This window comes from Triturus cristatus, chromosome 6 (genome assembly GCF_964204655.1).
Source record: "Triturus cristatus chromosome 6, aTriCri1.1, whole genome shotgun sequence".
NCBI classification, from domain to species: Eukaryota; Metazoa; Chordata; class Amphibia; order Caudata; family Salamandridae; genus Triturus; species Triturus cristatus.
Window position 1 is genome coordinate 1,132,158,992 of NC_140589.1, and position 25,661 is coordinate 1,132,184,652.

The window sequence follows — 25,661 nt, forward strand, 5'->3', positions numbered from 1 at the left end:
CCAGGTCTATATTCATCAGATCATTGAGATGTTGCTGTAGCATCATCCTGGTACTTAGTAACTCTCTCTGGACAGGTCTCCTCGAACACGAGGTAGCAAAAAGGCCATAGATAGCAGGAGCACATTGTATACAAAGACAGAACAGGAAAAGGATAGCTAATACCATCCCAATGACCATCAGAATCTTCCATCCCCAGGTGGATAACAATCCCCAGAACCATCCCATTAACGACCAATCTCCTTCATCCACATGTACGGACTCGGAGAGCTTATGTAGCTTGGAGATGGCTTGGAAAACTGTTGGAGCGTTGTCTGGAATGAAAACACAACAGCTTGATTGGATCAATTTACAGACCCCTCCTCTATCTGCAAGTATGACATCTAACGCAACTCTGTTCTGAAGAGTCATAAGGCGATCCGACTGGAGCTCAGCAGTCAAGTTACTAAGGGCGCCGGCAGTCTCGACTATGGTGGACTCAACTACTCTCGTCAATTGCCGTATGTTCCTGCTGTTAACCATAGGTCCCCAGAACGGCAGAAAACCCTTCGAGAAATCTCCCAATTCTTGTCCTGCGGTATCTTCCTTTCTGAAGACACCTCTAACGACTCTCATCTTGTGGTAATCTGCCGCAGCTGTAAATGTAGGGGGTAACAAGAACGAGACAAACATGTGCCTGAGAAATCAGGGGGCAACCATGTATACGCTCTGTCATGGCAAATGAAGTAGGTACCCTTAGCTGCTAGAAACGGTGGGGAAGTCTTGGATGCAAAAACATATGTCTCAATGCAAACACTCTTCCCTAACTGAGCTCTAGGATTCTTGCCATTACCTTGCAGAGAGTAATGACCCTGATGGGGTACTATCCAAATCGGGGAGGATCTCTTCGCTCGCTGGTTCCCACTCAGACTAGCTCCATATCCAGTAACGTTCCAACCAATATACGCTAGCGTCTCATCTCTCGGGATAGTCTCATAAGAACCTATTCCTCTAATCATGTTGACTATTCCCTTGACCAGAGCACTATTCTTCGGATTATCCTTCACAGAACGTAGGGGGTTGACTTCACGGGCATAAATGAACATTGTTCTGTATGCCCACACAGAACCATTGTAGTTAAATGGCAGGACCAGGTAAGGAATACCTTTATCGGTAGTATGGGGCATAAGGCCACACACCCAACAATTGGTTGTGTTCACTACTAGCTGGTGTTGGTGCAGAAGCTGAACCAAGGAATTATTAGCGAATTCCATTCTCCTAATGGACTCATGTTCGGGCAGAGGGTGAAAAGAATGCGAAGAAACAGTAGGAGGATGCATGGGTTGTGCAGTGGGCATAAATGTTACTTGAATAGAGAATGTCACATATCCAATTAAAAACATCATTAAACTAAACAGTATAAACAGACATAATATTAAAAAACGTTTTCTATTCATTATTATACACATTTCGTTCTTGAAGCTCATTCTTTTAGTAGGTCTCTCCATCCCGAAAAACTCCATCCTCTAACCGTGCTGCTCGCGGCGGATGGGTGTTCCGTGCTAAGGAATGCGCCTGTCGGTCCAGGGAACACCCTTAGACCAACCAGAACCGTCGACCTAACGTCTTCGGCTTGCACTCCAAGGACTTGGCACCGCGACCCTACAGCTGAACCCGGATGGTGGTTCGAAAAACAAAAATCAAAATAGTTTCTCGGAGGGGAGCTAACCTTAAAAAAAGCAAAGAAGGAACTTAATTTGTTATTTGTCCCGCGACTCTTGGTCGCAAATTATAACGCTCTTTGCCAGTCAATGTCTGTTCTCGGAAAAGTAGCTCAGGCTTAACAGTGTTCAAACGGTTTGATGGAGGCACAGCTTCTTGAAGAAGATTATCGCTTTCTGGCTCAGTGTTTGTTCCAATCAAACGGGCATCGCTGAAAGGCAGAAAACGAGGCACGGTCTCAGTCTCAGAATCAGGAAGTCCTTTTTGGACCCACCGGTCGTACGGCAGAGGCAACGGGGCCCTCTTACAATGTACGCCGTGAATCCAGGTCTTTTTACCGTGCACTCGTACCGCAGAACAGGTGGATAATAACACCAGATACAGTCCTATCCAGCGGGGCTGCTCGTTCTTGGTTCTCTGAAAATTCTTCACGAGCACCCACGCGCCAGGTTCCATGGTGTGCCCTGGATCTTCAGAAACCTGTGGCAAAGTATCATGAACCTGTTGATGCAGAACACGCAATTTAGCCGTCAATTCGTACAGGTTGTCAAGCAATACAGGGTGTTCTATCTCACTAAATTTTGTCGGCCGCGGCACTCCCCAAATATTTGCCGGGCGACCAAACACAACCTCATAAGGACTCAGACCCATTCGCGAATGCACAGTCATTCTTGTGGACAGAAGGGCTAACGGCAAAGCATCAGGCCATTGTAGACCAGAGCTCGCTTGAATTTTGGCCAATTTCAATTTTAACGTGCCATTGTAGCACTCAACTGGACCAGCTGACTGGGGATGATTGGCAGCCAATGGAACTTCTGCCGGATTCCTAACCCATCACACACTCTCTTCATCACTTGACCCACAAACTCACTCCCATTGTCACTCCAGACCATTCTCGGCAACCCATACCTAGTGAAAAATTCCTTAATAAGGGCTTTAGCTGTGGACAAGGCAGTATTGTCCTTCAAAGGGTAGGCTTCCACCCATCTAGAAAAAGAGCAAACAACCACTAAGACATACTTCAGATTGTTGCGCCTCTCCATGTGGATTAAATCTAGCTGCAAAGCCTCAAACGGATACGTGGGAGGAGCAAAATGACCAGCTGGAGTTGGAGTTCCCTAACCAGGATTGTACATCAAACAGACCATACAGTTCTTGACCAAATTCTCTGCACACTTAGGAATTCCAGCATTTTGCCATACTGGTGCCAACAACTTACAAATTCCTTTCACGCTGATATGGGCCATTCCATGTGCCATCATAACCACTGGAAGTACATACGCATCAGGCAACAACCATCGCTGATGCTCTGACAACTCAACCCAACAACCATTCGAGTCCAATTTACCCTTGCTTTCTCTCCATTCATTCAACTCTTTCTCTGTAGCTTCAGCTTGGATGGATTTCACACTCTCAATCGTATCTTCACACATACTTCTATCTGGAATCCATCTCGCCGGACCCGCAATGTACATTCGACTCATCACATCTCTCGCAGTCTCTTTCGCGACTTCATCTGCAAACGCATTCTCACGACCAACATCATCCGTGATTTTCTTATGCGCACTGCATTTTACGATCGCAACTTGCAACGGCAGAGTAAGAGATTCAAGAAGTTTGTTCACCAATTGACCATGTTGGATATTGGTCCCATGCGAAGTCAGAAACCCACGTTCTATCCACAATCGTCCAAAGCTAAGAGCAACACTGAACGCATACTGGCTGTCAGTGTACACAGTCACTCTTTTCCCTTTCGACAACACACACGCTCTTGTCAATGCAATCAACTCTGCCGCTTGTGCTGAATTATGTGGGATATGAGCAGCTTCAACAATCGTATGCAAAGTCGTAACCGCATATGCCGCAGTCGTATCACCATTCGGAAGCTTAAAGCATGAACCATCAACCCATAAAGTACCATCACATTCCACAAGAAGAGTGTCCCTAAGGTCTATCCTCCCTTTCATTTCTTCCTCAGTCCTAAGAAAACAATCATGCTGTTCGGTATCATCTGTCTCAGTTGAGATCGACAACAACGTGGCTGGATTCAACGTGTTGCATCTCTTTATATGTACATGACTTGCTAACAAGGTCAATTCGTAACCTGACAACCGAGCACTAGTGCTGTGTCTTGGTACGGTTCAACAAGGTATCCACTGCATGTGGAACCATCACGATCAGTGTATTGTCCATCACCAAACCGGCAGACTGTCGGATTGAAACAGCAGCTGCCGCTGTAGCTCTCAAACAACTCGGCAACGCTCTGGCTACCGGATCCAAAGTCGACGAAAAATAAGCACATGGACGTTGCTTATCGCCAAACTGTTGAGTCAAAACTGACAATGCACATCCCTCTCTCTCGTGGACATACAATGTGAAGGGTTTACTGTAATCAGGAGTACCCAACACAGGAGCCGAACACAGCGCATCACGCAATTCTGAAAAACTCTTCTGACATTCGTCAGTCCAAGGAATAGGATTCGGAGTATCCTTAACAGTAAGAGCTATCAAAGGTTTTGCAAGCAACGAAAAATTAGCAATCCACTGTCTACAGTACGATGTAATACCTAGAAACGCACGCACTTCTCTCTGTGTCGTAGGCACACTCATTTTCGCAATCACTTGAATTCTCTCTGGGGTCAATCTTCTTCCCTCCTTCGATAAGAGGTGACCTAAGTAGGTAACTTCTTGTCGGCAATACTGCAACTTTGAAAGAGAAACCTTATGATGGAAATCAGACAAGTGACGTAACAGCGACAGAGTAGCCTCTCTACAAGTCTCTTCATTGTCAGCAGCAACTAATAGATCATCAACATACTGAATAAGGGCAGCACCATCAGGTAAAACCAACAAATCAAGTTGCGTCTTCAAGGCTTGACTATAGATCGATGGACTCTCACAATAGCCTTGAGGAGCGCGTTTAAAACGGAAACTTCGGCCTCCTAAAGAGAAACCAAAAATATCTCTACTCTCCACGGCAATTGGGATGCTGAAGAAAGCATTCTTCAGATCAATCACCGAAAACCACGTGGCTGTAGCCGGAATCAAAGTCAGTAAAGAGGTGATATCAGGCACAACAGGGAATTGCGGAACAACGATCTTATTCACCTCGCGAAGATCGATCACAAACCTATATACAGGAGGTTGTGAAGAATCGGTTCTTTTCAGAACAGGCAAAACCGGACTATTGCACACATTACCTCTCGTTTCCTCAATCACACCTTTCTCAATCAGATCAGAGATGATCGCCAAGAGTGCTCTTTCACCATCACTTGAGATACGATACTGTGGAATGCGTGGCAATCTAGCATTCGCCTTCAATGTCACAACATATGGTGGAATCTCCAAAAGACCCACATCATTAGGACCAGTAGCCCAAAGAGAATCAGGAAGAGAAGACAATTCAGCTGGAAGTTGGTCTTTAGCCCAATACATCGGAGAGATCACTCTCTTTCCCAATGTAAGCTGTACTCCTGAAGGAGAACAATAAAGCGTCGCATACAATCTCTTCAACAAGTCCAATCCCAACAAGTTCTCACCACAACCTGTCGTCAGAATGAGGGGTGCTTCGAATTCACAAGGACCAACAGAAAGAGACAAAGGACTAGAAATCGGATTTTTAACCAGGGCGCCAGAAAAACCTACTGAAACATTCGTTGAGCCAGACAAAGGTGCGCCAGGGAGTTTAGAGTGCATGATAGAACTCTTCGCAGCACCAGTATTCAACAGAAAAGGCTCTGACACACCTGATGCAATCACTTCAACATAAGGTCCACTCTGATCTACTGGAACTGAAATGACTCCCTCTCTTTGTCTGTGGCTGTCCTAGCAATCGTTACCTTCCATATTCTCACCTTCAACGTAATAATCATCCGCATAGTATTGAGCCGTCCTACCAGACGCACCATTCTGTTGATCAAAACAATTCATCGAATTCTGCAGAGGCAAGGAACGCGCAATCTGAGACATACCACGTCCTCGACCTCGCGGAGCTTCTCGAACACCTCGACCTCTCATACCAGAGACACCATTCGTGCGCTGTAATAAAGTCGGGAAACTATTCTTGAAGTGACCCTCTTCTTTGCAATACGCACACTGATTAGGACCTACAGAAAAACGCTGTCGAGAAGACTCGAACCTTTGCGAGTTTCTCTGATATTGTTGGGGTTGTTGATAATCACACTGGGTGTTGCGAGGCGGGTATGCTTGCTGCAAAAGAACCTTAGTCTTCAGTTCTTTAGTCTTTTTATCCGCTTTCTCTATCTCATCCTTATTTCTATTCTCATAGTACTGGGCAGTAGCCAATATCTGTGCTGACGAAGAAACAGCCCAGGCACTTTCAGAATCCTTCAACCTATTGCACAACTCGGGAAGCAAATTATGCACAAACTTGTCAACGAACAACCTCTGACCACCTTCTGTACTCATGTCTTGACCACTGTGGTCTGCAAATGTCTCTTCAAATCGAGTGAAAAAGTCGGACACAGTTTCGTCTTTCTTCTGCTTGCATGCAGACAACTTGTCCCAATTGACACGCATAGCAGGCATCAAAGTCTTCAATAATTCTACCAGGGAGATCAGCAATCACATTCTCGGGTTTAGCACCACCTATTTCTCTTTTATCTGCAGTTCTAAGGTTATTCCATGTATCACCTAATTCCTGCGCATGACCCGTATGACGAATCTTACTCCATATAGGCTGTGGAACAACATTCCCAAATAACATATCTATATCAGCCAGATTCATAATACATGAACCCGCAGTTTGAGATAGCTCCTTATAAAACCCCGCAGGATTTTTACGTGGATCAGGCAGAGTCTGCTTTAGAGCTAGGACTTCGGCACGCTTCCATGGAACATGTACCCAAATGCGCTGGAAATGTGCCAGAACAGGTGGATTAGCATTCGCATCACCAGGTCATCAAACGGGAGGAACCTCACGCATCGGGTATTGACGTGCCTTTCTCCTAACTGAAGAATCAGGCTCAAATAATGACCTAGAAGGAAACTCACTCCTAAACGACAACAATGTCGCGACTGCTCTTTCAACATCAAGACCCACTATAGTTCCTTTCGCAAACTCGGACCGCACACGGAACAACTCATGCGGAGTCTGCCCTACCTCGCTATCTTCCCACTGTTCACGAAGGAAAGAACACATCACATCAAATATGTATCTCTGTTTAGGTGCTTCCCATTGATGGAAAACATCCATAACACCCACAAGATCATAGTGCGAAGGAAAGGTAACCCATTTACGCGCCAAGTGATCTAACACTGTTCGTTCATCAGGACCAGGCAATTGACTACGCAATTGCTTACGCTCTACAACAGGAGACATACCCAATGAACTCATTAGAGGAGAAAAAAGACTAGCAACCGCATCAGTCATCCTTCGTCGAGCAGAAGGAGAAGGTGACGAAAGAACAGGAGACAAAGCAGAATGAGAAGGAACCGAAGTCGGAACAGTGACAGAGGGAACAGACAACACAGGTATAGGAGTAGCAGACGAAGGAGGTAGCAAAGACGGCGGCCCTTGAGAAGGCTGCGCCGAGGCAGTAGTAGCCAGTAGAGGGAGAGCTGGCTGTTGAGGAACCACTGGAGGTAAAACAACCGGGGGTTGCGCAACTACCAGTGGCGGAGGTGCGGTAGCACTCTGAGCATAAGGGGGTGGCGAACTTAATAGATGCGACATTAAAGGATCTTTCGCAAGATCTTTCTTTTCTTCTTGCTGTTGAGGCGGCAAAGCTGGATAACATTTGTCTACCGCTAATTTACGTTGCCTAAACATCTGTTCGCTTTCTTGCTCTTCCTCATTATCCTTAAACTGTATAGCAGCCTCCACCATCGACATACCTCGTGCACGCTTATTTCGTTTCGCTAACTTAATTTCCTTTTGTTTGGCTTCCTTTCGCCAAAGGCGGAAAGAGTCAAACATTGCCTGCCGGGCTTTCTTTTTGAAGAGTCTGACTTCCAAATTATCTAAAATTTCCGTGTCGTAACTACCATATTGGGGCCATTTTAGGACACCATCCTTCCTAGTAACCTAATCCATACACCATTATACGTGATGGGGCCCACGCCGTGTTTTAAATAGAGCTCATAGGTCGGAGTTCCAATCGGAGGCACCGGACACGAGTCCTCCAATCGGGAATCCCTATTACAACCATAACAAAATATCTTTCCAAGTCTGCTAAGACCAGGCATCTTCGCTCACTAGTCTAGCTTCAAACTTCAAGGGAATATCAAAACGATAGCCTCGTGAATACACGAGTCCCTCGGCTTTGGGGCCTGCAGGTACCAAATCAAAGCGATCCCGAAGGATACCAAAACAAACTAAAGACTGGGAGACGCTCCACTCATACTTAACTGAAATATCGATGACGTCGCCAGAAGACCCGTCTATCGTCTCGCTTTACAAGTCATCAAAGGGCTCCAAGACAGGGCGACAGTCAGGGCAGCAGTCCTTCGTAGCCGTCGGAATGCGGGGACCTTTGCAGCAAAGACTTTCGGACCACAACGACATACAGGGGTCGATGAAGTGGTAGGCCTCCCTCCAGAATTTTCACACGAAGCTCCTCACGATCTTCAGGCTTGGACCAGTACCGCTGAAGTCACCCCACGTTGGGCGCCAACTGAAGAACCGGGATTTAAACCCAGCGGCGCAGGGGACACACCCGAAGTCTTCGGGTTCACCTGTCTTAGAGTACAGAGACACGGGATTCTTCTGTTGACATCAAAGATCAATTTTATTAGCTGCAGCCAGTAACAGAGGTCCTAGAAGTACAACACGGTGTATGTTCTCAGGAGACTGCTCAACATAATAGAGCGGAGCATCGTCTTTTATGCCAAAAACCGCGTTCCTGGCTAGCATCAATAACTCACAAATTTGACCAATCTGAGGATGATATTTACAGAGGCATCACATAACGACAAACCCACTTTCAGTTATCCAACCCATCGCCAATGACAAGGCATAAATCCAGCATTCTTGCTCGAACAGGCCGGACGGGCCCATCATAAAAGACCTCAACCCAAATCAATAATTAGGCCATAAGGCCATAAAAGGAAGGAGCAGAAACAGATGAGAAGCAAGATAGAGGGGTGTGTGTGCGTGCCATAGAATCAATAATGTCCTGCTCTTTGATCTCTATCTGACCAGCTGCTTAACAAGGTACTGGCTCAACAAGTTTAGCCTCGGGCAACAGGGTCAGTTGACTCAGGTCAAACTGAAGTCAACACGAGCTCAAACTAAGGTGTATGCGTCCCTAGAGGCTCGCTTGGCCACAGTCATCCTGTAGTCATTAGCCTAAGTGAGGGCAACCACAAAATGGCGGTTATGCACAAAATGGAACCCACGGGTGCAGACTAGATCGTCAAATACACAGTGAATCCATCGGTGTAGCATGACGAAAACGCTTACGCATACCGCACTTGTCAGTCGCGGTTCGCAGATACCAAAATCATCACCATACCACAACCTTCATTGAATGGGTTCAGAATTCACGGAACCACAGCAGTACCGCGCGTTAAAGCCCATCTTTTGACTATATTAAAAATGTTTAACCTCTGTGATATATGGCGGAAAAAATTGGGAGAGAGTAGGAAATACTCCTTTTATAGCAAGAAGAATTCTCACTACTCCAGAATTGATTATGTATTTATGGAGCACTCAGATCTCGATAAAGTTACCTCAATCGAATTCCTGCCCATACACCTATCTGATCATGGCGCCATAGCTCTTAACCTGGAACTCCCTCTAGAGCTTACTCTGAGGAGATGGACTCTAAATAGGATATTCCTTCTGCAATCTTCAACTCCTGGCTTTCTGAAGTCTGAAACAGCTAGCTTTTTTCAAGCCAACTTGGGGGCTGCCCCCTTGCATGTCGTCTGGGATACCTTTAAGGCCTGGCTGAGAGGAATACTAAAAGGAGCGGTTGTGGGTTGGGCTAGAGCAGAGAGGAAAGAACTGGCTGACTTAGAATTACAGATAGCAGGGGCAGAAGCAGATTTAAAGGCGAGCTGTCCTCTCGGAACGGAGAACGACAACTTAATAAAGGGAGTTGAAGAGCTGCAGCTGAAGTTCAGACTTAAGTCTGAAGAGATCTTACTCCAAAAATGGGAGGCAAGTAAAATGAGGGACTTTGAGCAAGGGGAGAACTGTGGCAAGCTTCTTGCTATGAAGAGTAGGGTTGATAAATCTAACAACTATATTAGTAAGATTAAAATTGGTACACAAATCATAGAAGATAAAGGGAATATAGAACAAGCCTTTGCGCAATTCTTTCAGGAGTTATACCGAGACGACCTTCAGGTTGTAGAGGAACACATTGATGGGTGGCTCAAGAGAAACAGCTACCAAAAAACACTGAGCCTAGTCAAGAAATCCTCACACTAGAAATAACAGGGAGTGAGATATTAACTGTTTTAGACACAGCTAAGAAAGGGAAAGCGGCAGGCCCGATGCGATCCCGATTGAGGATTATTCCATATTGAGGGAGGAGGTTATCCCGGTCTGGCTGAAACTGTGCAATGAGATCTTGGATGGCACATCCCCTCTGCCTGTCTCCTGAAGCGAAGCAGTTATTACATTGATCCTGAAGCCCGGTAAGGATTCAACTCTGTGTCAGTCATACGGCGAATTTCATTATTAAATGTTGACTATAAGGACTTTGCTGGGATTTTGAACAACCGGCTATGTAAGATCATAGGGCCAATAATTCATGAGGACCAAAAGGGTTTTCTCCCGGGAAGGCAGATGTCGGAACTGGTACAAACTTTAGTCAGGGCGGTCGATCTGGCCTCATCACAGGGTCTCCCTCTCTCAATCATCACTGTTGACTCAGCCAAAGCCTTTGACCGCGTGAATTGGCATTTCCTGGATAGGACCCTGAAGGTCTTTGGCTTCTCCGACGGTTTTAGGGAAGTCCTTAAAAAAATATATAAATCCCCTGGGGCTCGAATTTTGGTCAACAGTAGTCCCTCTCCTGTTGTTAAAATAGGGCGTGGCACCAGGCAGGATAGCCCGTTGTCCCCCATTTTATTCGATTTATATACAGAACCTTTAGCCCAGAGTTTAAGACTAAACCAGAAGATCGCTCCTTTTGAAGTAAATGGGTTTGTGAGGAAACTAGCGCTATAGGTGGATGATTTGATTTTATTATCCTCTAACGTCAACACTACACTCCCGGAGCTTCTTGTTGAAGCCCAGATGTTTGGGAAACTATCGGGTTAAGAAATGAACAACGATAAAACCGAGATTATGGCATGGAATATCATTGATCAGGAGGGGATGTTTGCCATGGAGCTCAGATATCTTGGAGTTATAATAACTCAGGAACTTAGAGAAACTCCTAAAATCAATTTAGTTAGAGTTTCGAAAGAGGTTGATGTTTTATTAAAAAGATGGCAGAATATCCCACTTTTCCATTATGGTCGGGTTAACTTGATTAAGATGTGTGTACTCCTGAAATACACCTATCTGTTTAATAATATTCCTCTATAATTTGCTAAAGCCGATATTCTTAAAATCCAGCGCAAGATATCTTCCTTTATCTGGGCAGGTAAAGTGATTAGGCTGTCCTGGAAAAAACATAGGTGTAAATTAATGCGAGGGGGCATAGTCTTACCAGACCTCCAACTGTATTGTTGTGCCTACCAATTAAAAAACTGTAGGATGTTACTACTTACTCAAGATGACTCACTGATAGGCAGCATGTTCAAAGCTATGCTAGTAGGTGTAGTGGAGCTAGGATTCATGAACAAATTCGGCTCCCCTAATTTTTTTTTCAAAAGTCAGTCTGAAGACGTTGCGTATGGCGTCCAGGTTATGGTCGGAATGTCGAGACTGCTTGGGACTTTCTTATTATAGCGATTGGGCCCCAGTGTGGGATTCTCCTGGAACACCGGAGTGTCTTTTGGGTGCGCTAGCTCAGCCATTTAAAGTGGTCAGAGTCTCACACTGGAAGGATCTTGTAGTGGGTATTAAATGTCATCCTTGGGACTTTTGGAGCCATATTACGAGCGGAGCTCTGTCTAGGTTTAAGTTTTATCAGCTTTCCTCTTGGTGTAAGAGTCAATGCTGGTCATTATTGGAAGATAATCCCAAGGAAAATGAACTACAAGATATGGCCCCAAGGAAGAAAGAAGTGGCTCAATGGTATAACCATCTCCTGGCTGCAGTAGATAGAAAGATGGAACAGCTATACGGGGTCTAGGAGAACTCCTTGCCGAGCGACGAGCGACGAGCTGAAAGATTTCTGGCAAGTATCTCTTGACATTCTTTACCCACTGATTAAATCTGCCGCACTCAGAAGAAACCACTTTTTCACACTCCACAGGTTATATTGATCCCCTCTTAAAATATCCAGAATAAAGATCATTGGAGAAGCTAGCTGTCTGAGATGTGGTTGTCAGAATGCAGATGATGTTCACGTATTCGCTTCCTGCCCCAAGAAACAAGAATTTTGGAGAAGCATTAGTAAGACTATCTTCAGGGTTCTGGGTACCGTTGTGGAGGTAAGCCCATCTCTTATATTATTTGGCATTGTATTTACACCAGGAGGGGCGCTAGGCCTGATAGGGTTGCAACATGAATTGGTGTCTTATCTGATCCTGCTGGCCAGGAGAGAGATTTGTAAATTGTGGCTTCAGACGGTACCACCCACTTGGAATGCCTGGTGGAATTCTTTAAGATACCTTAGCGCTTTAGATCAGAGGGTAAATGTTTATAGAGAAAGGTCAGACATTGGGTTGTTTTGGAACTTGTTGGATGATCCATCTTTTTGATGAGACAATATTAGACTAAGGGACAGGATAAGTTCCAATGATTAAAACCTCTGGGTCAGCTCACGTTGTGTGCAACGGGTGCTCCCCGCAAAGAACACCAGCTGAGATTGGAACCACCAAGTTATATGCACCAGAGGTGGACCAGGTCGAGAGGTTGCTATAGCTACGGAGGTCATATGAGGATAAAAAAATGATTACTTTTGGAGAAATGGTGCTCTCTGTGAGAAGATAGTGCCACTCTTTGAAGGATATGGTCATACCCTGGGGTGTTGCCCTGCACCTCATTGGACAGGAGTGCCCTCCTGATTGATCCAGAGAACTTGGAATAAGTATTTGGGGGGTGCAGAGCATCTCAGATACGCTGCTTGAAACTTAAGGAAAAAGAAGGGTCCATGCTGGAAGCTTGATTTGCACCAAACAGACCCGGCACTCTAAAGACTGTGCCTGCTGCACATTCTGGAACTACATCCCTGTGGACCTAACTGGCTTCAAAAGAACTAAAGAAAGGACTCCCTGCAAGCTACAGGATAACAGAGCTCTTCGAGAACATCACCACCAAGAATCCTCAGCCTGGAGTGCTAGCAGTGGATTTGTAAAAGTTTTGTCCAAGTGGATTGTAGCAAATAAAGTCCCAAACTTTCAAGGACCATCTTGGAGCTTCCAGACCCTTGGAGTACGTTTTGGACACATTGGGACCCTTTGGGGAACTTCAGGGAAAAGTTCCATAAGTTTAACTTCCAGGTTTGTCCCGCTGAAAAGCTCCGGAGGTCCGACTTCCAGAGTTTGACCGCGAGTAAGATGAGACCCAAGCCGTGAACCCTCACCGAATCCGGTCTGGTGAAGAGCATCGAGGGACCCCACAAGAAAAAGCTCTGTAAAAGTTTTGTAGGTACGAACTTAGAAAAGGTGACCGGGACCAACTGTGAGAGTCAAGCCACCCACCTTCAACCTGACAGCTGGCCTGGTTCTCTAGTTCATCCAGTTAGAAATCTTCGGAGCCCGGACTTCCACAAGTTTGACCTGGAGCTCATTACAAGGCAAGCCGGTGAACCCTCACTGAATCCATACTGGCTAAGCGCTCCAAGGCACCCTGTCATGGATCTAGCCCGTGCGTCTGCGTGTGCGTGATCAACTTCCTTGCAGGGTTATCAGTCTAGCTTCCCTAATCAGGAAACAGAACCAAAGGTCACCACTAGGGCACTTCCGGGTGAGACCGCATAAGAACCAGCTGTGCTCAACCCAGGGTGCTTCTGATCTTGAGTTTGACACGGCGGGAGTTGGAGTCCATGGAGTATTTACTTCCACCTGGATTCTGCCGAAAGACATGGGTATTGCAGTGTTTGCACCAGCACAGGAGTGCTGGTGCAGATTTCCTTGAGTAACTCGCGCCGGAGCGCATTGTTGCGAAACCATCATCTCTTGGAGGTAGTGAAAGTGCATTATTCTTTGGCATGGCTAGCGCAGCAGTGCATGACCACAAGACCAGCAACTTAGTCTCAGAAGAAGCGCAGAAGCACATTCAGACCTGGTTGTGCAGAGGCAAGTGTAGGAGTGCATTGCTTTTCGCCTGATATCAGCATCTTGTCCAAAGTGAAAGTGCAGAAGTGCTTTCAGCATTCACTGTGTGGTATCACGCGCAGGAGTGCGTTGCCTTTCATCACCTTTTGTTCACAGCGCAGGAGTGCTCATATTTTCCTAAGGAAGGACACGCACAAGGGTGCGTTGTCTCTCATTTTATTATTGCTTTCCTTGCAGGAGCGCTTGATACATCATTTCATTTAAGTGGAATCCACAATCTTGATACTTCCTTTACATGCGCACGTGTGCCTACATTTCTGCTCCGTGTTCCTTTTGGTGTGTAAGGTCATACACCACAACCTATCAGAGTGCCACATTCCAGGAGACTATAGATGTTTCCCCTGACTGCATTTCCTAAAGTGAGTATGTTTGCGCACTTGTGAGGGAGGTATTGATTACCTTATGGTTTGTAATTTCAAGAGGGGTTCTTTCATCTCCATTGGGCATATCCAACCGGGTCTGCACTCTAAAGACAAAACCACAACTTATTAGGATTCCTTCCCCTGGCCTCCACCGTCATCCCGGTCAGGTTATATACTAGGACAGGGGAGAGGTGGGATATGATGGAGGTTTGTTCATGTCATCCCTGTGAAAACACTCTACAAGCAGAAGGTAAGACTTGTGGGTTCCTGACAAACCCCAAGAAGTAAAGCTCCAGAAAAGTTTCTAAGTTCAAAGGTGGAAACTTTGACCAAGACCAACCGCAAGGGGTCGCCGTGCAGGGCTCCATCACGGTCAGACAGAAACTTTGACTTTGTCCGGTCTAGTGTGACCAGATGTCCCAATAGGCACTATAGGTTTCAATGTGCTATATAGTGCTAAATCGTTAAAAATCCATATCTCTAGTTCCCTAAATTGGATTTCTTTAGTTTTGGTGTCATTTTACAGATAAAAATAGTTCCGATTTTTATAAATTGGTGTTGGATTTCTATTGTGTGTTGTGTCTTAATTATTTACTGAATTGCTGTTTAAATGCTTTACATATCTGTCTTTGAAGTTAAGCCTGCCAAGCTACTAAGGGTTGGGCATGGGAATAATTTTCTAAGACCTGTACAGAGCCCTATATTGTGTTAGTGGCAGTATTGCTTGGGGCTGATATATATTGATAACTCACTTTCCAGCAGCCTCTCATCATAGTCACGTGGAGGAGAGGGGTAGAATACTGAACTGAAGCGGAGAGCAAGGGGATCTGTATGGAAGAGAAAAGGGGCCTGTGGAAACAACCCATCGCAGCACAACTTGTCCAGTTTCGCAAGGAAATCGAGAGAGATGATTATAAACCACCTCAAATTCTGGTCCACTCATGAGTGGCTTCGAATAGCTGAGTAAACAGAGGGAATACGTTTTCTAGCGGAAAATTGCTCAACCTACAATTAGGTGCGCCCAACCTACTGATCTAGCAAGACTGAGGCAAGTTGTTGTTGAGTCACCGATTCCTCTTCCCATCATTAACTGTTTAGTACAGTTCTCATTGCTGGAACATCACATAGATGATGGATCAGCTACCTAAAGAAATATAAGGCTACTTAGCACTCTTTTATAGAGAAGGAAGAGGGCAGCGGGGACATTCATGGGCTATAGGCATGTGGGTGAGAAGGAATTTAATTCACAAACTCAAAGATGCACAACAAATTTAGGCCGGGGTGGAACTCTGCAAAGTGACTAAAAACTCTTCTGCGCTACGCGGAGTTCTGCAAGCGGGCAATGCGTTACATCATGTCATTCCTGCTGATTTCTACCACTGCGCAAGAGGGCACTGCTTCTTTCTGCCACTTGAGTAGATGTTCTACCTGTATGGCAACTTCCTCAATGTGGAAGGTGACTCAACGTGAGCAGTAGGGACCATTCGTGACCGGCCACGTTGAGAATTCTCACCTGGAGGTGGTCTGGAGTAAGATTTTCCTCGCTCACATAAACCAGTTTAACATTGGTGAGCGACGAAAAAACTCCAATCCGTGGAGGTTTTTTTGGAACTTCACGTGAATCGGTGAGTGGGAAAAACTCTGCGAACTCTACAGGCAGAGAGGAATTTCACGCCCACGCCTAGACAAATTATGATTGACAAAGAACTGCTGACCTGACTGAGTTTGAAATAAATGCCTAGGTGCCAAGTCCTCAAATTGTGTCAGTCAAAATGCATTAATAAGTATAAGAGTTGACCTAATTTAATGATTGACGGACAAAAATGCACAAATAATAAAATGTTAATAAAAAAAATTAAATGTTAAAATAAATCTAGCTAAAGACTGCCCTACAGAACAGAGACAGCAACCCTAAATGTTCCTTTTGAATAGCAAAACTGCCTCTTCCTCCTAATTCTTCTCTACTTCCTTACAGCCTTAGACACAGTTGACCACCATGAATTATTCAGTAAATTGTGCCACCCACATGAGTTACCCTTCAAACCTGTCTCAGGCCTGCCACGAGAGTCTGTGTGTGCAGTTTTAAACTGCCATGTCGACCTGGAAAGTATAGCCACTTACCAAACCCAAACCTTCCCTTCTATTGCATGTAAAGCACCCCTAAGGTAGGCCCTAGGTAGCTCCAGGTGCAGGGTGCAGTGTATTTAAAAGGTAGGACATGTGGTATAAAGTTTTACATGTCCTGCTAGTGAAAAACTGCTAATTTTGTTTTTCACTACAGCAAGGCCTATCTCTCCCATAAGTTAACATTGGAGCTGCCTTCTAACACTCTACAAGTGTATCGTCCAAATGGGAACAGTAGAAAATTGGAGCTTGGCGTCTCTGGATTCACAATTTAGAAATGCATCCTTTAGTGAAGTTGGTACTTAAGTTGCAGGTCTTGGAACATCACTTTTAGAAAGGTGGAATCCGCTTACTTAACCATTCTGTGTCTCTGCCTGTCCTACGAATACACTTCTAGGATGGATTACAGCTGGGCTTTGTGAATTCACTCTAGAATGCACATGCAAATGGAGCTGAGGCATGCCCTGCATATCCTGATTACCCATCACCAGACTGAAGGGTCTTCCTGAGCTGGAGTAGTTAGTGGAGCTGACACTTGAACCTGAATAGGGCTGTGCCTGTCCCCTCACAGAAAGCTGACTACCCCCTTATAGTGTGTCTGGAGTCAGGGCCAGGAAGGGCAGGTTTGTGTGCACTACAAAGACATTTCTCCCAACTTCAAAGGCTATAATAGGTATAAGTACTGGACCTCTGATGCCATTGGCTCAGAACGTTCTACTAAGAAGAAGAGGCGTTGTGCTACCAGGAGGGTCTGCCACTTTGCTGCTTGCTTTGTTGTGTTAGCCTGCTGCCCACTGTTTTTGTCATGGGAGTGAGAGGGTTGGACTTTGCTCTCTGCATCCTGCTTTCTAAGGTTTTCCAAGGGCTTGAGTTGTGCTTGCCTCCTGTTGGAAGTCTCAGGGCCATCAAAGACTTCACCTGCAGCACCAGGGCTTTTCTGCTGAAAGCCCTACTTAGCCAAATGGTACCAAATCCAGTGCATGAGTCCTTGAAAGTGTGTTTGCTGTGCTAAACAAGAAGAAACTAGTCCATTGACTTTGAGTGTGACTTCGGAGCCGGCATCGCTCTTGGACAACGCACCACTGCCTGGACTAAAGCTGTGGTCCTCGCTCAATGCAATGACCGAGACTTGCAGCACAGGTCCTGATGTCCCCACAGTGCCTACTAATATCTACCACAGCGTAAAGCCTCGAGCACTGCATCTCTGAAGTCCATGACACCAAACTGCGACTCTACCGCAGATTTGGGTCCCCATGATGTGACATTGACTCCGCAAAGTTGACGCCTCGTGGCATGACCCTTGAAGCTTCATTAACCCCGCACCGTCAACGGAACCGCCACATTGCCGCTAACACCACCTCACCTCCCTAGTGACTTGCAACGTCTCATGCATTCCTAATGTGCCAATGACCTGCACCGACAGTAAGGAACTGATGTCACACAGGCCTCAGCAATGCCTCACCTCCCCGGTGCCCCCTAATGTCTTTGTTTTGTCAACATTTCCAAGGTACTGTTACCGGGGTCTGTACGACTCTGTAGCTGGGCTGCGCTCCATCGCTGTCGGCCCGAACTTTGAGATTCGACTTCATCAAGCACGTTGTTATAGCCTCCGCCAGAGCTATTGTGCTTCTAAGTGCTAGAACAGCATTTACTCTTGCAGAGGTACATATTTTGATTTATATATGTTAGATTTTTGTTGTTTTTTTTAATCAGATAAATGCTGCTATTTTTATAAATTGGTGTTTTAATTGTGTTGCTGTGTGTGTGTGTGTGCACAAATGCTTTACACATTGCCTCTTTAGTTTAGCCTGACTGCTCTGAGTCAAGCTATCTGAGGGTGAGCACAGGTAAACTTTTAGTGTGTACCACACTTGCCTTGACTTGGATTGTGGGCCCATACTTGGACAAGGTGCAAACCTCTGCCAACTAGAAACCCCAGTTCTAACATTATTGTACCGCAACATTACCCTCCAACCAGCTTACTAGTGGTAGCCAGAATGTATGCCTTCTGACAGACAAGTCCGTAGCATCCAATTTGAAATTATATTTAATCGAGCTGAGCTATTTAACATATGTTGGAGGGGAAACATTCAACTACTTCCTACAAATTTCCTTTCAGTCCAGAAGAATCAAATAAAATAGCAGCTCGCCTTCCAAGGCCCCAAAAATAACCAAAAGAAGGCTTACCTTAATGTTAATGCAGATAAGGGTACTCAAGGCCTCACCCGCACTTTCCCCAGAAGCTGTGAATACTGGGGCATTCCGCAAACACATGAATATTGTTTGCCTTTTCTAATCCACATTTTGCGCAATTTGTCAGACCTCCTTTTCTTATCTTAGATATTCTGTATGGAGTCCAGTATGCTGTCTGGAGGGAAAATAGAAAGTTCCTTCTTCAACTAGTGGGTTTGATAGTACTGTAGCGTAAGTTCATAGATACTTGCCATAAATATTTTAACTGCATCCGCGGCAAGCATCCTCCCCACAGTCCCTCCGGCAGTGGAAACACTCCATCCACCAGATCGAACAATAACCAGTAGCATCTTGAAACTTCCTTCCTCTTTAACCTTCCTTGGATTAAAGTTTCTTCCAGTTCATTGGAGCCTCCTATCTCAACCACCAAGCTCTGGGACCAACTCTTGAGTTGTAAATACTTACATTTTAAGATATTCCCATCTGCCATCACATACAGCTCGTCCCAAGAAAAAATCTTAGCATCTTGAATTAGTTGACCCCACCTCTGGATAACCTCCTTTTTATGGGAAGTAACAATTTATCCATGGCTCATTCTGGAGAGCCCAGAGAGTCCCAGATAGGAGCAAATCTGCTGTAATAGGCCTGTAATAGGTGAGTCTGGTTGCCTTCCTAATATGATACCATAGTTCAGCGATTGATTATAGTACCTTTAGTCTCACCTTTTTGTAGAACTTAGGGTCACCGAATTTGTAAAGGCAGTAGAATGTTTGCAACTGTTGTAGCATATAAGGTATGCTACACACAATTTTGTAGAGGCAAATATCTCTCAAAGATGATTTCTAAAAGACAAGAAATAACTAAAACTTTTTCAAGAACATTTCTGAAAATTTAGATTGTATTAGCAAAGCTCATGGATGTAACAGAAGAGACAATAGAATCTGATGTTGCAGTTGAAGTGAACAGAACCGACAAGGTACTGCTACCTCTAGACTTTTGTTGTTTCACATATTCTGGAATACCAGAAATAAAAACCTAACCGTGGGGAAGAACAGGGTTTTCACTGAACATCCATGAAAATCCTCTTTCCAGAAAGAAAAAATATTTTACGAGTCCCCTCACCCACCAGGGTTACCAATAAGTGGCATGTTTCATCATTGGGATCCTCTCATGTTTTCCTGACACCACACACTACACAAAATTTATCACGATAACCGAAGTTACTGGCCTCACCTTCACGGAAGAGGAAGTGGAGAGAATCTTATCCACTATGACCCCTTTTGCAGAGACACCCAACAGAGATACCAACGAAGCATGTCAATGTTGGGATAAACTGACAGACCTGAAGTGGAATCAGATCAAAACCATAATCCATGGGATCATGATGACCAAATATTTGAGAGTAAATTCGGCACCACGGGTTTAATAATACGCAACGAAACATTCATCTTTCAACAAGATAAATCATTCAAGAAAGACTGGTCCCTAATCTCCTGGCACTGCACCAGAGATTGGCTGGTACTCATCATCAAAACAGCAGCACGACTGTCGCAGGAGATGAATCAAGAAATACATACACTCGAGGTTCCTCTCAAGAGCTTCCAAACAGTCACAGAGTTAAAGAAGAGGCTGGAGGAATTGAATAAAATGATCACAGATTTTGAAGTAACACTTAAAGATACAAAATACCAGAAATTCAAAAAGGATTCCAAGAATTTCTCACACGAGAGAGGATTATCATCCGATATAGAGGGATCCGGTAATGGCTCAGATAGCTCTGACAATGGCCACGGTGGAAGAAACAACACCAGAAGTCGACGTAACCACAGCGGGAGGATGAGGAACAGAGGAGGACAAAGTTTTGAATGGCCTACCTATCAAGGCCCCCCACCTTTTCCTCCGGCACCCTTCTTCTACGGACCACCACATTATCAACAACAACCCTATACCTACTGGGAGCCAGCACAACAACTGGAGCAGCCTGGTCAGTTGTTTCCTTTTTTAGGGAGAGGCAAAGGAACCAAGAGAGGAGGAACCAGAAGAGGACAGCAAGTACAATGGTCACACCCCTTGGAAACAACGAGGATGAATATGAGGAGTATGGGCCCACCGCACAACCCAACCACCACCAGCCATCCAGCCTAGTGGTAAATCTGTCTGACATTGCTTTATCATCAACTCAACTGACAGTCCTGGAAAAAGGATTAGGCTTCGTCCCCACACCTAGTTTGGACAAGTTCCGACTCAGCTGCAAGTTGAATGAGTTCATTCATAAGATCAAACTACAAGTGTTTTTTTAGAACAAGCCTATAATGTACATCAACACTGGGGATACAGGCCTACACAAAAAATATACATTTACCCCTCCATCATCTACCCTACCAGTGGAACTCGTAGCCTTCGAGAAAGCCATACTAAAAGAAGTGGGAGAAATCGATCCCAGGACCATAAGAGTGTTCCACAATACTAGCAAAAAGGAGCAAGAAGCCATTCAGCAACTGGCAAACGACACCAGAATTATGATCAAACCAGTGGACAAAGAGCACCATCATTCAACAAACTACAGCACCCTACCGTAGAGAATTCATAAGACTTCTGGCGGATGAGAGGAACTACCTATGTATCAGAAAAGATCCAACGGAACGCCTACGGACATAGATTGCCAGCATGGTGGAAGAAGCCACAGCACATGACGGGATCACCAAAAAGGAAGGGGAATTCTTGGACAACACCCATCCGGTTACCCTGTATTTTTTATACTATACAGAAGAGACATAAGTCAATGGAAAACCCACCAGGACGACCTATCATTTCCGGCATAGGATCCATTTTGGAACCGCTCTCCAAATTTGCGGATGCTTTCCTACGCCCCTTGATACAGGGAACAAGCACTTACCTGAAGGACACTAAGGCAGTACTCTGCGTCCTCCAAGATCTACATTTTGACCCTACAACCAGTATCCTCATTGGATTGGACGTGGAGAGCCTTTATACCAGCCTACCCCACAAAGAGGCCCTAAAAATCATTGAAGAGGTCCTATATGAAGAAGAGTGGACCTATCATACACCAAGGCACTTAGTCCTGAAGTGCTGCAAGTGAGCCCTGGCGGAGAATTTCTTCCGTTTTGAGGACATCCTTTTTCGGCAACAGCAAGGGACTAGTATGGGCAGTACTTTTGCCCCTAGTGTGGCAGGACTGTATGTAAATCACCTGACAAAGCACAAAATCCTGTCCAACACCAACCCACATCGCCAAAATATTAAACTCTGGAAGAGATCCATCGACGTTGTTCTACTAATTTGGGAAGGTGACAAATCTGAAGCCAACGAGTTCATTGAGTGGCTTAACCACCAGGACCATTTACTTAAGTTTACACATACCATGAGTGGATCACAACTGGAAATCCGGACCTCAATATCTATGCTACAGATAGTCTATTGAAAACAACTACACATTTTTAACCCACGGCAAAAAACTGCCTACTGCTCTATGACAGCTTTCATCCTAAACACCTAAATGAGAACCTCCCTTTTGGACAGTTTCTCAGGCTTAGAAGAAATTGTTCTGAGACTAAGGACTTCAGAGCACAAGCCAAAGACCTATCTGAGAAATTACTCACTAGGAAATACCCTAAGAACTTGATATCAAAAGCTAAGAAGAAGCCACAAACAATCACAGAGAAGCGCTTCTGGAAACATATCAGAAACAAGACACAGAAAAAGACAGAAGACCAATATGTATCTCAACTTTCAACATTGCATCGGACTGTGTCACCAAAATAGTAAAAAAACGTTGCCGTACCCTCAACAGTGGAAAGCTTGACATCCCAAAACCCATGTTCTCACATAGGAATGGGAGAACCCTAAGGGACATTTTGGTACACACCCGCCCCAAACCCCAAACTAGGAATGATAAAACACAACCATTGCTGAGCACGCTACCAATGGGTCACTACCCCTGCGGTAATTGTAGCGTGTGTCATCTTACATCCACCACAAAGAAAGTGACTTTTAACAACAAGATGATTTGGGAACTACGCAATTTCACTAATTGCAAGACCCCTGGGGTGGTGTACATGATTACTTGCACATGCAACCTGCATTATGTAGGAATGACCACTAGAAAGGTCAGCACCAGGATTTGCGAGCACCGAAGCCACTTCAGGTGCAATAGGATCACCACAAAAATGACATCACATTTTAAAGAAATGCAACATATCCCAAACGATCTGCATTGGGTGGTGTTAGAACATATCAAACACACTGACAATTTAGAACACAGGTTACTAGAGAAAGAACAAAGATGGGTGTACAAATTACACACGGACAGTGAAGGGTCGAATGACAACATTCCGTGGGGGTAATTTGTAAAATGATTCTGGTATTCATGATCTACAATTTAGATACAGTGTTCTAGGAACAATACTTCGCTACCAATATCACTCAGGGGAATGATCAATCCCTTTAGGATACCCACACTGGCACTATGTAATACCATTTTTCGTGGTCTCCTTGTCATCAACCTGATCACCACCGACATCCCTCATTAAGAATGTATAAGATATGTCTAACACCTGTGTTGCGGTTGGTCCACTTGTTTAGAGCCCCCGTACCATTACATTATTCTTAGACATTCCAAGATGGCCCCCGCCGTTTTTAGACACTTTAAGATGGCTTCCTTCCATTTTATCTCCAGTCTAGCCTAACTCACTTTTCGAGCATTCTGTTTGCACTCAATAACCAGACCCTTGTGTATTTCGCTTTTGGGTTGGTTTCATATCTTCAGTTCCCATTTCATTTATGAAATATGCTACTTGGAGGTCTCAACGAAAGGCATCTGAGTCACTCGCGCAAGATGCCCCCTGGTATTGCCATATGGAGCGGCCATTTTGGAGGTTTACGGTCTAGCTGTCAAAGCAATCATGACTGAACAGTTCTGGCAGTATTTAATGGACTCCGGTAGACAGACGTGGTAAGATGCGGTCTCCGGGGGTGCCATTAGGTGATTTTCCAGAGGTGCACTTTGACGAAGTAAGTCTTGCTAACTCTTTTCTCCTTAAATTCCTTTCCAAGGAACTAATTAGTTTCCAATATCCCATTTTAGATCTATGTGAGGCATCGGGAGAATTCCCCTCCGGTTTTTTCTTGCTAATTACCACTCTGTGTCCCCATTGTTTCCTTAGGGTGTGACTACAAGCCCCTCTACCCCTGCAAATCATAAGGTAAAATTCTGCCTAAACTTAAGTATGTGTCACGAATATGCTGGCAATTAAGTGTTATATGCTCTATGTCACGTGGTGTCTCTACCTGAGTGCTTTTTCGTTAGGTATTCAACCACTTATTTAACCACTTATTTAGTACCAGGCGTTGCGAGTGTGAGTTTCTTACCATGCTGGATGTTCGCACTAATTATTTCTTTTAATTTCACCCACCCACTATAGAGGAGTACATTGATTAAGTTAAGATGCCGCATGTGTCAAGGACCAACCAGCCTTTGCTCTATTACCTCAGATACTACGTGTCAGTGATTAACAGTATGTATTACGTGTTTGGTGTATACACAGTAGGTGTGCACTTAATTAATTCCTAATTATAGGTTTGCTTAGAAGTGGTACGCACAGGGCTGAAGAAGAGCTTTGAGGGAACAGCTCGAAACATGTCGATCCAATAGTAAGGACTCTATACTCATTATAGTTAGACTTTCCCTATTTTAACCCCTGATTTTAGTCATACCAGCTAGGGGCAGGAATAAAATATTAGCCCACTAATTTGGTATTTTTAACTTTTAGTTTTTCCACTCCACTTTGACTGCACTACACATTTTCCACAACTTAGTGCTCCTACGTAGTTCCACAAGTCGCAGCACGCCTCAATCCGCAGCGGATCGAGAGGACCCCAAAGATGAAGCATGCCACCTAGGGGAAACCCTGGTGGGTGAGGGGGCTCTAGAAAAGATTTTAACTTTCTGGAAAGAGGATTTTCATACATGTTCAGTGAAAACCCTGTTCTTCCCCACGGTTAGTTTTTTATTTCTGGTATTCCAGATTTTGTGAAACTTCATTCAGTTAGGAGGGTGAACCTAACCTCAACCTCTATATCCCCCATCTTTTGCACCTCTAGACTTATACCTGCCTGGAACTGAGGTGATACTTATGTAAGGTGCTGTACCACAAAATTGAGTTGTAAACATCTCCCTGCTAAAATACTTACTTCTCAACATCAACTACCACAATATCATAAAAGAATGCAAATATTAGAAAGTAAAGGTTCACTATATTTAACTCCACATATGGGTTCTGTTGGAAGTGTTGTTCTTTCTACACGGTCATCCCTGATTTTATTTTGCCTTGTCTGAACTCTATTTTTTCTTTCTATAGAACTATTTTCACTTTCCTTTGCTAAACAGTGGTAAAGTACCTGTGTTCCTCTTTCAAGATGATGAAATTGTTTTTTGAGTGATGTCCAGCCAGTCATTCTACTGACCTTATAATAGGTTTGCAACTATTTTGCAGCTTTAATTTGAATGTGTATAAAGTATAGTACAATTATCATTGTTTCAGAACATATTTTTGGTTAATTGATCACTTTGGTAGAAATTGGAAGTTATTTTTTATGGACGAAGGAAAATCTGCATCTTCAAAAAATATGACTACTCATATGAGAGGATGCAGAGCATAAAGTTTCGAACAAAAATAAAGTATATATTGGATTCAAACCCAGGAACACAATAATTACTAAGGACAATGCAAATAATCGGTTGCCTGGAAACCTTTTGAACACTTACGTGGATCCTATTACTGACCATTTTGCAAGTCAATTGAGATGTTTGTTCGACTAGTTGCCTTGAAAAAGCAACAGATGGCGAAAAGCATTTGTTGGCTGTGTTTTTCTTTGTTCATTTCATGATTTGCGTACAA